Source organism: Gekko japonicus, unplaced genomic scaffold, assembly GCF_001447785.1.
Source record: "Gekko japonicus isolate JY-2015 unplaced genomic scaffold, Gekko_japonicus_V1.1 scaffold4748, whole genome shotgun sequence".
NCBI lineage: Eukaryota > Metazoa > Chordata > Lepidosauria > Squamata > Gekkonidae > Gekko > Gekko japonicus.
The window spans coordinates 32,849-45,566 of NW_015168806.1; the positions used below are offsets into that span (position 1 = coordinate 32,849).

At 47.4% G+C, this 12,718-nt stretch overlaps 1 pseudogene; it reads left to right on the plus strand.

The window, feature by feature from the left end:
- Positions 1-2,896: 2,896 nt before the first annotated feature.
- On the plus strand, positions 2,897-11,623 carry LOC107114272 (annotated as a pseudogene).
- Positions 11,624-12,718: the final 1,095 nt, after the last annotated feature.

Genomic DNA, 12,718 nt, shown 5'->3' on the forward strand with positions numbered 1-12,718 from the left:
ACTTGCCCCCTCTGCCAAAAAAAAGAAAACATTTTCGGGGGGGGGGGGGAGTAGGCAGACCTCAGCAGTACTATTCAGACTGGTGGATGTCAGCAGCCTCCACCTTCTGGGGCAGCAGAGCTCTGAAAACCAGTTCCTCAGGACCAATAATATTGAGCAAATCTGGCTTCTGTGCCTCTGCTTCCAGGCCGCTGTGGGAAATAGGATGCTGGGGGGACGGATGGTAGGCTGTTGCCGGGCACCCCCAGGAGCTCTGGGGAGGGGCTTGGGACAGATGTGACGTCATGTTGATGTTGCGTCTGGCTGAAAACCTGGTTGGGAAGTGAGCCTGCCAAGAGACAGTCCAAAAACTCACTCCTATTCCCCTCGAGTCTCCAGATGCGCTCAAGTCACGTCTGGTCCGAATGTGACGGTCACGTGTCACGCAACGTCTTTCCCTCCCCACAGAGCAAACACAAGTCTCACTGAAGTCTGAACTATGTTGGTCACATTGATAGTCCCTGAGGCTCATGGGTACCATATGCTTCTCTTCTGCTTCTCAGAATCCAGTAAAAAGTGTTTAGAAATGTGTCGAGTGTACACAGGGAAGGGGTTGTGTGAAGCAGGAAACCAGCCAGCAAACACCCTTCCTTCCTCATTTGTCTCAGTAACAGGCACTGAAGAGATGCTTTTCAGAGGTGTGGAAATGGCTGCCATATCTCCTGTCCAGGTAGGAGAGGTGAGTGTTACGGGATTCTGGGACCCCCGGACTATTTGCCTGGGTGGAAATAGTCCACCATGTTGGGTGGAGACTGGCAAAGGAGTGACTGAATCAATAGAGAGAGACCAGAGTTCTCAAACAAAACCAGTTTATTGACAATAGAACCTTCTTTAGGGCAGAAAACACTTTAGCACTTACAGATCTTTTAGGATGAAAACATAACTTTTCCATATTCAGCATGGAATACTTCAACACAAACCTAGTGCACTAGTGTGAAATACGGAGCGCCCTGGTCTAGTCAGCAAGAGCTCTCAGAGAGCTGATTGGAGACCAGCCCAGAGCAAAGAAGTCTTCTCCGATTTATACCCTCAGTACCCAAAGTTCAGCCCACATGGATGACGTGAGGTTAACTTTTAGCAGAAGAATATCAAAATAAAAAGAATAATATTCAACTTGAACTCATGTCCTAGTGATCCTAGACAGTCAAGAATGTTACCTGTAAATTTTATTCTGACCTTACTGGAAGCACAGATGCCAGCTTCAGAAAGTATGTTGCTTGTCAGAAGCTACAAACCTTCTCACCCACCTCTGTCTGATGTTGGGCAGCCAGTCGGACCTCAGCCCAGAAGACCTCTACCGGGCGTTGCAAGCCGTGGCTGTTTGGCTCAGGCTGAGTCGGCTGAAACTAAACCCGGCGAAGATGGAGGTCCTGGGCCTGATTCGGGTCAGTTCGGGGTTGGGGCCTACCTCCTGACCTTTGATGGGGCACGTTTGGTGCCAGCATCGGAGGGTTAGGAGTTTGGGAGTGCTCCTGGACTCCTCTTTAATGATGGAGACCCAGGTGGCAGCCACTACCAAGTTGGCCTTTTACCATCTTCGGCTGGCTCGGCAGTTCGTCCCCTTCCTTGGCCGCGATGACCTGGCCACAGTGATCCATGCGGCGGTCACCTCGAGGCTAGACTACTGTAACGCTCTCTACATGGGGCTGCCTTTGTCGCAAATCCGGAAGCTGCAGCTAATGCAGAATGCTGCGGCCAGGCTGCTGATGGGTCTCACTAGGGCGGGACCATATCACACCTGTCCTGAAAATGCTGCACTGGCTGCCAATAGCGTACCGGATTCGCTTCAAAGTGCTGGTTCTTACCTTTAAAGCCCTATATGGCCAGGGTCCGACCTTCCTGAGGGACCGCCTTTCCCCATATGTTCCCCCAAGGGCACTACGGTCGGGGACTCAACATCGACTGGTAACCCCAGGTCCCAAAGATATTAAATTTGCTGTTACCAGGGCCAGGGCATTTTCGGTAGCGGCTCCTACCTGGTGGAATGAGCTCCCGGAGGAGATCCGGGCCCTGCCGGACCTGGTGCAGTTCCACAGGGCCTGCAAGACGGAGCTCTTCCGCCAGGCTTTTGCGTAGGAGCCACCACCATCACTATGCCATCACCGTACCACCACCACTAAATGGAGTGGATGTCATCGGGGAACGAGACGGCCCTGGGAGGAGGGAGGGATCGCTGTGCTACCTGGAGTCTACTGTGTCGCTCTGGGACCACTTTGTCATGTGTGACCCCATCAGCTATTTGTGACATCTAGAGCACTTGTAATTTTTATATGAACGATTGTTTTATTGCTTGTTTTATCCTGTTTTTACCTGTTTAATCTTGGCATATGTGCCTCATCTGTTAGCCACCCTGAGCCCATTCGGGGAGGGTGTGGTATACATTTAATAATAAATAAATTAAAAATAGGAGTCTTTGACACAGTATGAGGGTGACATGGTAGACCTAGAGAAATGAAAACTATTCTTTTTGGAACAGAGTGCCTTGTCAGGCTAGAGAGAGGCTTGAGAGATTACAGCAGCTAAGCCTGCAAAGTCTCATGGGAGAGGAACCAAACAGAGAGGCCTCAGCCAATCCAAGATATTATACAGAAATGCCCCAGGCTCGCTGATCTTTCTGCCAACAATGAGATGAGTAGGGGGGACAGCCCGTGTCCCTCTTCTTTTCTCGGGGGAGCACTTGCTTCTGCCGTTTCTACATGGTGTCCGGGCGAGACATCCTCTGAACGCTGTTCCCTTTACCCAACTCAAGTCATACATCCTGTACCTTCCCAGAATACTCCCTCCCGGGGTGCCGTCTCTGCCCGGCGTGTTCTCTGACGAGGGAATCTGCTTTTCCTTTCAGGGTCCCTTTTCCTTTGAGGAGGTGTCCATCAATTTCACGGAGGCAGAATGGGCCCTGCTGGATCCGGGACAAAGAGCTCTGTACAGGGAAGTCATGCTGGAGAACTACGAGAATGTGACCTTTCTGGGTAAGGGATCTTTCCTTGGTGCCAAAGGTGCAAATTGCTGCCGTTCTGAGGAGGCATGAATCAAAATATTGAATAGCTTTTCACCGTTTAGAGGCCTGTCCTGCTACTAGGGGGTGGGGGGCTGTAGCTCCCTGGCAGAGCTTCTGCTTGGCATGTAGATGGTCTCCAGTTCAATCCCCAGCATTTTCAGTAAAAAGGATCAGGTAAGAGGTGATGTGAAAGACCTCTGCCTGAGATACCGGAGAGCCCCTGCCGGACTGAGCAGATAACACTGACTTCAATGGGCGAAGGGTCAGATTCAGTAGGAAGCAGCCTCATGTGTTCCTCCTGGGTGTGTTCTTGCCCAGGGGCAATAGAGGCCAGTGTTGTGGCCATCACCCAAACCAGAGAAGGTGTCCTGGCCTGAGGCAAAGGGAGGGATGGGAGGCCCTCAGAAGGACTCTGGAAGGGGCCGGATCCTCATTTCTCTGTTGCCAGCCTTTACAATACACCCTTCCCCCTGAATGGGATCCCAGACGTCTGCTCATCCTGTGATCTGGAAGCCGCAATCTCCCTGGGTCACTACCTATGTTCCCTCTAAGCTGTAGAGTCTTGTGAGCAAAAATTCTACTTTGTGAGCTACTGGCATTAAAGTTGTGAGCGAGCTATTTGTCTACTGCATAAATTAGTTCGCTCTGGAGCCCTCCTTCCTGAGCTAAGACAAAAATGTGTGAGCTGGAGGCTAAAAAACTGTGAGCTAGCTCACACTAACTCAGCTTAGAGGGAACACTAGTCACTACTCTTTATACCTGAGCAGCACCCAGTTCAGTGGGTTCATGAGAAGAAAGCACAGAGGTAAAGCAGACCCCCTTTTAAATAAATAAAGGTTTGTTAAGGATTTAAAAATAAAACATCACTGAATAGCAGTGTCGCTACAGCTCAACTACAGAATAACAAGGAAAGTGAAGTGTTCTATGTAATACATGCAATATTTGGTGAAACCTCTTGTTGCAGCATAAGTATTCCAGCTGTAGCGTAAGTTGGTTTACAGAAAACTATTCATCATGATGCAGCAAGAAAATCTCAAGACATACTAGCATGGCATGAGCATAAATTTAGTCTGGCTTCCCTCTTGTCTATACGTGTTTCTACCTCTTAGGGTCAGGTGGTCCTAATGACCCAATCAAGGGTCCTCCTTGATGGAATTGTCCAGAGGCAATTCCCTCCTAATTCCCCTTCCCTCCTGGTACACAATTGGATACAGGTTTTCAGAGTTAACCAATTACTATTAACCAATGGCTGCATTCTTGAGTCCATCCCTGAAAAGGATAAGGATGTTAGCTGCAGGAAGACTTAAGTTACAAATACCTGTAACTCAGAGTAAGTTACTTAATACTCACATATACCCTTGCGGGAACTAGGATACTTTGCCTCACAGATCTATTCCACTTAAAATGGTTGGGATTGTGGGCTTTGATCTTGACCACGGGTTCATCCTTCCAGAAGAATTTTTACTCTTGAATTTCTTTCCTTCCCCATATAATGATCACTTTCTCTGTCTCTCTGTAAACAAAGGCAGGCATATGAGAAAGACTATGGTGGAGATAGACAACGGCCTTGCATCTAAAGAAAGGCTGAGGATTTCGTCAAGAGGATCGCAAGACCATATTTCCTTCCCAAATGAGCTGGCTGAGAGTGAGTATCCTTCACGGTTATGTCAAGGGAAAGGGCAAGGAAGTGCCATGGGAGACTTCTGATTCACTTCTGAGCAATGTTTCCTACAATCATACAGTCCGCTGGGGAGGGAGGGAGGGCCTGAAATCTGGAGGCTCAGAAGGTCCTTGTGGGCAAGAGCTCATCTGTGGCACTTGGGGGGGAGGGTGTGAGGAATCCTTAAAGACTATATTCTGGGGAAAGGTGGAGAGGTCGTTAAGATCACCGAAAGGGTGGATGAGGCCAAAGGAACATAAATCCTTTTCCATTGCAGTCACATAGATGCCTTTGGACCTTACCAGCCCAATCAGGTGCTAACAGGATCTCTCTATTTCATCTTGCAGAAGATCATCAGAGTAATGAAGTGGGTGACGAACTTCATCAGCAAATGGCAGTTAAAGATGAAAATGAAGACTTGAAAGAAAATGTCAGCAATCGAGGTGGAACGAGGAGAAAGAAAGGCATGGTTGAAAACAGATATGGAAGGAGTGGCATTCTTCAGAAGCACCAAAGATCCCACACCGCGGAGAAACCTTTTGAATGCTCAGAGTGTGGAAAAAGATTCAGTAGGAGTGGCAGTCTTCAACAGCATCAGAGAGCCCACACAGGGGAGAAACCTTTTGAATGCTCAGAGTGTGGTAAGAGATTCAGTCGGAGTGATAAACTTCAGCTGCACCAAAGAACCCACACAGGGGAGAAACCTTTTCAATGCTCAGAGTGTGGAAAGAGATTCAGTGCGAGTGGCAGTCTCCAACTGCATCAAAGAACCCACACAGGGGAGAAACCTTTTGAATGCTCAGAGTGTGGAAAGAGTTTCAGCCGAAGTGGCAATCTTCAACAGCATCAGAGAACCCACACAGGGGAGAAACGTTTTGAATGCTCAGAGTGCGGAAAGAGATTCAGAGACAGTGGTACTCTTCAGATGCACCAAAGATGCCACACAGGGGAGAAACCGTTTGAATGCTTAGAGTGCGGAAAGAGATTCAGTCGGAGTGGCATTCTTAAACTGCATCAGAGAACACACACAGGGGAGAAACCTTTTGAATGCTCAGAGTGTGGAAAGAGATTGAGAGACAATGGTAGTCTTCAGAAGCATCAAAGAACCCACACAGGGAAGAAACCTTTTGAATGCTCAGAGTGTGGAAAGAGATTCAGCTACAGTGGCCATCTTCAACAGCATCAGAGAACCCACACAGGGGAGAAACCGTTTGAATGCTTAGAGTGTGGAAAGAGATTCAGTTAGAGTGGCCATCTTCAACGGCATCAGAGTACCCACACAGGGGAGAAACCTTTTGAATGCTCAGAGTGTGGAAAGAGTTTCAGCTACAGTGGCAATCTTCAACAGCATCAGAGAACCCACACAGGGGAGAAACCGTTTGAATGCTTAGAGTGTGGAAAGATATTCAGTCATAGTAGCACTCTTCAACAGCATCAAAGAACCCACACAGGGGAGAAAGCCTTTGAATGCTCAGAGTGTGGAAAGAGATTCAGTCACACTGGCACACTTCAGAAGCACCAAAGATCCCACACTGGGGAGAAACCATTTGAATGCTCAGAGTGTGGGAAAAGATTCAGTACGAGTGGCATTCTTCAACAGCACCAGAGAACCCACACAGGGGAGAAACCTTTTGAATGCTCAGAGTGTGGAAAGAGATTCAGTCACAGTGGCAATCTTCAGAAGCACCAACGAACCCACACAGGGGAGAAGCCTTTTGAATGCTCAGAGTGTGGAAAGAGATTCAGTCGGAGTGACAGTCTTAAATTGCATCAGAGAACCCACACTGGGGAGAAACCTTTTGCATTTTTGGAGTGTGGAATGTGGTTTAGAGAGAATGCTTGTCTTTAGAAGCACCAAAGATCCCACACAGGGGAGAAACCTTTTTAGTGCTCAGAGTGTGGAAATCGATTTGGTCAGCGTGCCCATCTTCAACTGCATCAGAGATCCCACACAGGGGAGAAACCTTTTGAATGCTCAGTGTGTGAAAAGAGATTCAATGAGAGTGGCAGTCTTCAACTTCATCAAAGAACTGACACGGGAGGAACCCTTTGAATGCTCAGAGTGTGGAAAGAGATTCAGTTACACTGGCAATCTTCAAAAGCACCAAAGAACCCACACAGGGGAGAAACCTTTAGAATGCTCAGAGTGTGGACTTCAATTAATTATCCCATTACTCTGCAGCTTTAAACCATTACAGTATTATGGCCCCGTTCACATGATGAATTTGCCACGGATGCCAGGCGGATTATCCGTGTGTGATCACACCGCCACATCTGGCAAGTGTAGCGCACCCGTGGCTTCCTGCCGAAAACCCGCAGTTAAAAACTATCTGCTAACAAGTACTAGCAGCTGGTTTGCCACCTGCTGCTGACGGATGTGGTTGGTGTGATTGCGCCGGTTGTCATCTTTGCTGCAGGCACTGACTGCCGAAACCACCGTCGCGTCTGATCAAACTGTGGATCAAACTGCGATGGCGCAAATGGCTACGCCGCCCCCTCCACGTTATCTGGCCCATGTGACGGGGGGCCTATATAGTTTTTAGTCCTGAAACCCTTCAGGTATATCTATAAGGTGATAGTCAGAGAACTATATCATCTGCAATAGTAAAATTTTGTGTGATAGCACTCAAAAAGTGGTATCACTTGATGAAGGAAACATCAGTTGCTGGGAAATAAATTAATGAAATGAGTGTGTGTTTTTACACATATACGAGTGTGTCTTTTGCAGATATATCCCATATCTTTTATGTATTCATTTTAACGTTTCCTTTTTATCTGTATTTATTGTGACTGGTCTTATGATCGTAATAAACTTTTGAAACTTTGAAGCACAGTGTGCTCCCCACTTCTGATGGTGTTCGGCTGACCCTTGGTGACTCAGTTAAGAGATTTAGGGTTACATACTAGATCCAACATTATTGCTGCAGAAGCAAGTTTCCCCAGCTGCCAATACTGCTTCCTCCGAACTCAGCCCTGCCCAGAAGATGGCCCCTTAGCTTGATCCAGCTGATCCGTGGCCACCTGGATCGACGCCACGGTGACGTCCAGAATAGACTATTGTAGTGCACTGTCCGCCTCCCCCCATGTGCCGCCACAACAGCTTCACTCAGCAAAGCGAGCTCTTCCGCAGGTCCCAACCTACAAATGGGCAAAAATCGACAGCTGCCTTCTCTGCTGTGGCCCCCACCTTAAAAAGTGGCCTGCCTGAGGAGGTCAGGACTGCTCCCACTCAATGTTCCCTCTAAGCCGTGGAGTCTTGTGAGCAAAAATCCCACTTTGTGAGCTACCGGCATTAAAGTTGTGAGCGAGCGATTCTGGCTGCTGCATAAATTAGTTTGCTCTGGAGCCCTCCTTCCTGAGCTAAGACAAAAATGTGTGAGCTGGAGGCTAAAAAACTGTGAGCTAGCTCACACTAACTCAGCTTAGAGGGAACACTGCTCCCACTCCCCTGGCTTTCTGCAGACTACGAAAAACGGAGCTATTCAGATATGTAATCTGTGTCTTAATGTCTAATGTTAAGGCTTATGCTTTGCTGCCATTCTGTTTTTCAATTTCTGATTGGTTGAACAACCCTAATCCTATTGATGGGGGCACCTTCTTTTGGGGCCTGTAGAATTGGACTCTCTGGTCCAATTATTTTGGAACGGGGGTGGGTGGGTTTGAGGAGAAGCACCAGCAGTCCCCCCCCCCCGAGCCCCAGATATCCCCAGATCAATTCTTCATTGTGGCCAATTGGGCTCCTTAACTATAATGTCCCCATAGGGTATAATGGAGCACACCCGAAGATGCCTTTCCGTATGATCTGTAAGATGTCTTGAGTCACAGTAAAAGTGGGATATAAATATTTGAATCAACAAGTAGTTAGGGCAGGTTGATAACACTGAAGTAACTTCCTGTTTGTTAGGTTAGGCTGGGTTCTGACAGTGATTGTTCCACCTCTGTTACACTTGACCTGCAAATCCTTCATATTTCACTAACAAAACCTTCAAAGTAGACTAGAAGATTTCCTTCGCCCCACCCTTTTCTCCGTAGGCCTGGGCTACTCCCTAGACGACAACATGCTCTGTAATGAGATTTGACTTGATTCTGTTTTCTCTTATAATGTTTAAATTATTCCTAAAATGTTTAAATTATTCCTAAAATACAGTTTAAATATAGCTTAAAATAATTCGTTCCAGGGCTATTTTTGGGGAGGAACGCACAGGAATGGATCTCCGGCTGGCTCCCAAGTTGGCCACGCCCAGCGGGAACTCATTAGCATAATAGGCCACACCCAACAGCAGAAACCCATTAGGATTCTCATTAGGGGCGTGTGGCCTAACATGCAAAGGAGTTCTTCTACAAAAAAGCCCTGGGTCTTGACAACAAACAAGGTAAACACTAACAAGCAAAAGGTGGGTGTGGCTGGATAACCACACTTCTGGTAACATGGGGGTGCAGCCTAATGTGCTAATGAGCTGTGCTGTCAGAGGTGTGGCCCAATATGCTATTGAGTTCCTGCTGTCGGGTGCGGCCTATTATGCTAATGAGTTCCTGCTGGGCTGTTTCTACAAAAAGAGCCCTGATCTTCTGAGATTTTTACAAGGTTATGGAAATAATCTTCTAAGAAACTCAATTACGTACTAGTCAAATGTAGACTCGCTCACAATTTTAACGCCGCTGGCTTTTTTCATTCACAAGGTAGAATTTTTTGCTCACCACACTGTGGAGCTTAGAGGGAGCTCCGGTCAAGAGCCAGCTGCCGAACCTCACCCTGTTCTTGGGCTGATGACATCGGACTCCACCCTGTTTCATCTGCCAGGCTCTCTAGGGTCTCCTTAAGGTGAACGAAGGCCTTCCCTGGCACCCGGATGGCTCTTGCCCAGGGATTACAAGAACACAGTTTAATCATTTATAGCTTTCCAGGTTAGGGCGGGCAGCTTGGCGTCCTTGGCAGCATCTCCGGGTTGCTGGGCCAGCCTCCTTCCCTGACCAGCTGTTAGCCAAATTGCTCTATTATTTAATAAAGATGGGGAATTATAATTATTAATATGCAATTGGCTTAGCTATAGGATAAGACCTGTGTATACCAGAGTTAGAATTCCCAAGACCCCAGGAATAGACAAAGAGACTGGATGGCTAAAATAAGGATTTCTTTATTAAACACACAATAATTAAACATTCACACACACACTACAGACTTAAGGAAGCAGAGGTGATTGTCCATGAAGAAGGGTTGTGACCCAAAACCCGGAGGGTTCCAGGGGTGGCCTGCCAGTTGGCATCATGGCAGGAAACACACAGTCTGAGGCCATGTGTTCGCTGGGAGATACCCATTGGAAGACAATGCAGACCAATGGGCGGCCCTGTGCGCTGGTCTCAGGTGAGAACAATAGCTTGCCTGGACCAATGATGAGTCCCAGGGGTGTGTGGCCTCAGGATGGGCAAGGCCTAGATGTGACCAATGAGCTTCCAGAGAGGCGGGGTCTGGATTTAACAATAGAAGCCAGGTGCTGGGTGGCTACTTAAATGGATTATCTGACCACTAATGTTCCTGGCCACTGGGTATTTTGAAAAGGCTCTCAAGTATAGACAAAAGATGGGCTAAACATCTGAGTGATTGATTGGTTTATCCCAGTAGGGACAGAGCAGGAAAGACAAGTATTCAGTACAAAGAATTACGGGAGACCGAGTTATTTGCCAAGTGGCTTAGAAATGCAGATACTTTACCTGCTAGAACTCATTGTCATTCCTTAAGCATAATCTCTGCTGGGTGGAGGGGGAAGACTGGAGGCTTGCTCTGAGGTTGCCTGTCATCTGAAAATGGAGACCTCTTTTTCGGAGCTGTGGCTAGCTCTGTGTTTCAGAACCAGGAGTGCCTTCCTTGGCAGGAGTTTTGTGTGTCTCAGGGTCAGGTTAGAAGTGGGGTGCCCTTGCAGTGCCTCTGGCAACACAGCGTCATTGCACTTTTTATGCCAGGCATGAGAGGCTGAATTTCTAATTTTTTTCTAGGCCCATGGAGGTGTTTTAAGATTGGCTGCAGGCCCGTAAAAGGGAAAGAACTTTCTCAGGCAGTTTCCCCTGAAGCAGCAGTGGCCCTATAGTTCCGGACACAAAGTTTTCCGAGGGATCCGTGGATTGTCCCTGCAGATTCTGCATATACAAGGGTGCAAATGCCAGAATAATTAGAGGGTAGACCTTTCATGGCGACCCAGCCACATTGTTGGAATACTTCAGTTGCCACGAGGTTCATAAACCACAGTGGTGGCATTACAACTATATAATGGGTCAATGCGAAACGAGGCAAAAAGTATTTATAGGAGTAAAAGCCGGACTCTTCTGAGTTGAGCAAAAGGGTGGCTTTTTTCCTGGGTTAACCCGTGCCCTCCGAGGGACCCATTTCAAGGCTGATGGAGCCCATGACTCATTCACATATTGGTCAAAGAAGGAATGCTCGGTACTATGGACTGGGGCTCCTGGGGGATTCTGCCAGAAAGAGCCATTCCCTGGGGAAGAGAGCAGAGGTGTTCCTGACTAAAAATCTCTTGGACTATGGACCCAAAACCAGCAGTGACTTAGCAGTTCCTTCTGCAAGGAACAGAAAGGAGTTCTTGACTCTCCTCAATCCTTGCCCCCATTTGCGCGGAGAAAACAGGTTCGAATCCATGAGCAAACCATGATTAAATCTCTAAAAGTCATAAAAGAAGTGCCACTCTTGAACTTTGGATCCAAGCATCTTTTCCGCACACTTTCATGGCCACAGGCCTAGTCAGGAGAACTAAGGAGGAGCCTTCCCACTTGGGGGTCACAGCTCCTGTTTCCCTTTCTCATAAGATTTCATCTCCTGGGTGAATGGAACGGACAGCAGCATCTGCTCTCAGGGGCTGAAATTCTGCTGTGTCTCTGGAAAGAGCTTTTCACCGGGACTGCCAGTAGAGCAGATATGAGCTTTGCTTACCATCTCCCTGCAAGAAGGAGTCGTGTGTCACTCCCATTGGTCTACAGATTGGTGGGGGGAAACCCAAAGAACAATTCATGGGGAGAGAGTCTAGGACTTATTTGGCTTTTGAACGAGGCAAGGGGCCGCTTGAACCCAACGTCCATACAGATTTTCTTTCACCTTTTACCCTCGGGCTAGACCCGTCCACAAAAAGGATATACTCGCAGTCTTCCAGTGGAACAGTCTTTCAGGTCTAAGAGGCTGGTTGAAACCTCTTGAGCCAGGAAGGTGCAGTCGTGAGAACTTTCACAGATGGAGTCATTCGACAGAAGGGTTCCTGCATTCAGGGTAGACCACCTATTGGTTCCTATTGGCACCCTTTTTATACTCCAGCTATTGAGAAGGTTTCTCTTGCGAGCCACTACTCTGATACTTAGTAAGGCTAAGTAAGTAAGGCTTAGTAAGGCTAGGGGGATTCTCTGGTGATGAAAAGGGTTGCGACTGACATGAAGCTTTTCCCACCTGTGAGGCAAAAGCATCCCTCTTTCCTCCTAAGGATGAATGTGAACACTAGTGGGCCTACTCCAGCTTGAGTTGGGTGATAGTGAGATATTGAAAAATTGGTATTTAGCAGAGATAATATAGCCCAGCAGAGCCTGAGTAAAATAATTCAGACTGAGCGTCCATGTGTGATTAAAATGTTTTTTTTTTTACTAAATTCTAGCATAGGGAAGGTTAACTGGGATGAAAATAACAACGGAGCTAAATAGGCTACGTTCTTACTCTACAAAGACAAGACTAGAAGAGAGCAATTATGGCTACTCTTACTTCTTCTTGAGAACAGCAAACAAAGACGGGAAGAGGAGCCATAAAATGCTAAAACATTGACACTTTTGTCCCAATCAAACTCCTAGAGCAGGGAGAAAATTCCCGGGCTTCTTACAGCTAAAGAACATTGGTTACATGAGAAATATGTGACTTCCTGTGAGTAACATAAACAAACCTTTAACCCCAGATGTACTGAGTGTTTTCAACTTGTAATACCCAACAAGTTGTCCATAGTTGGGCCTCTCTGCCTTCACTTTTCTTTTCAATCTTAAGT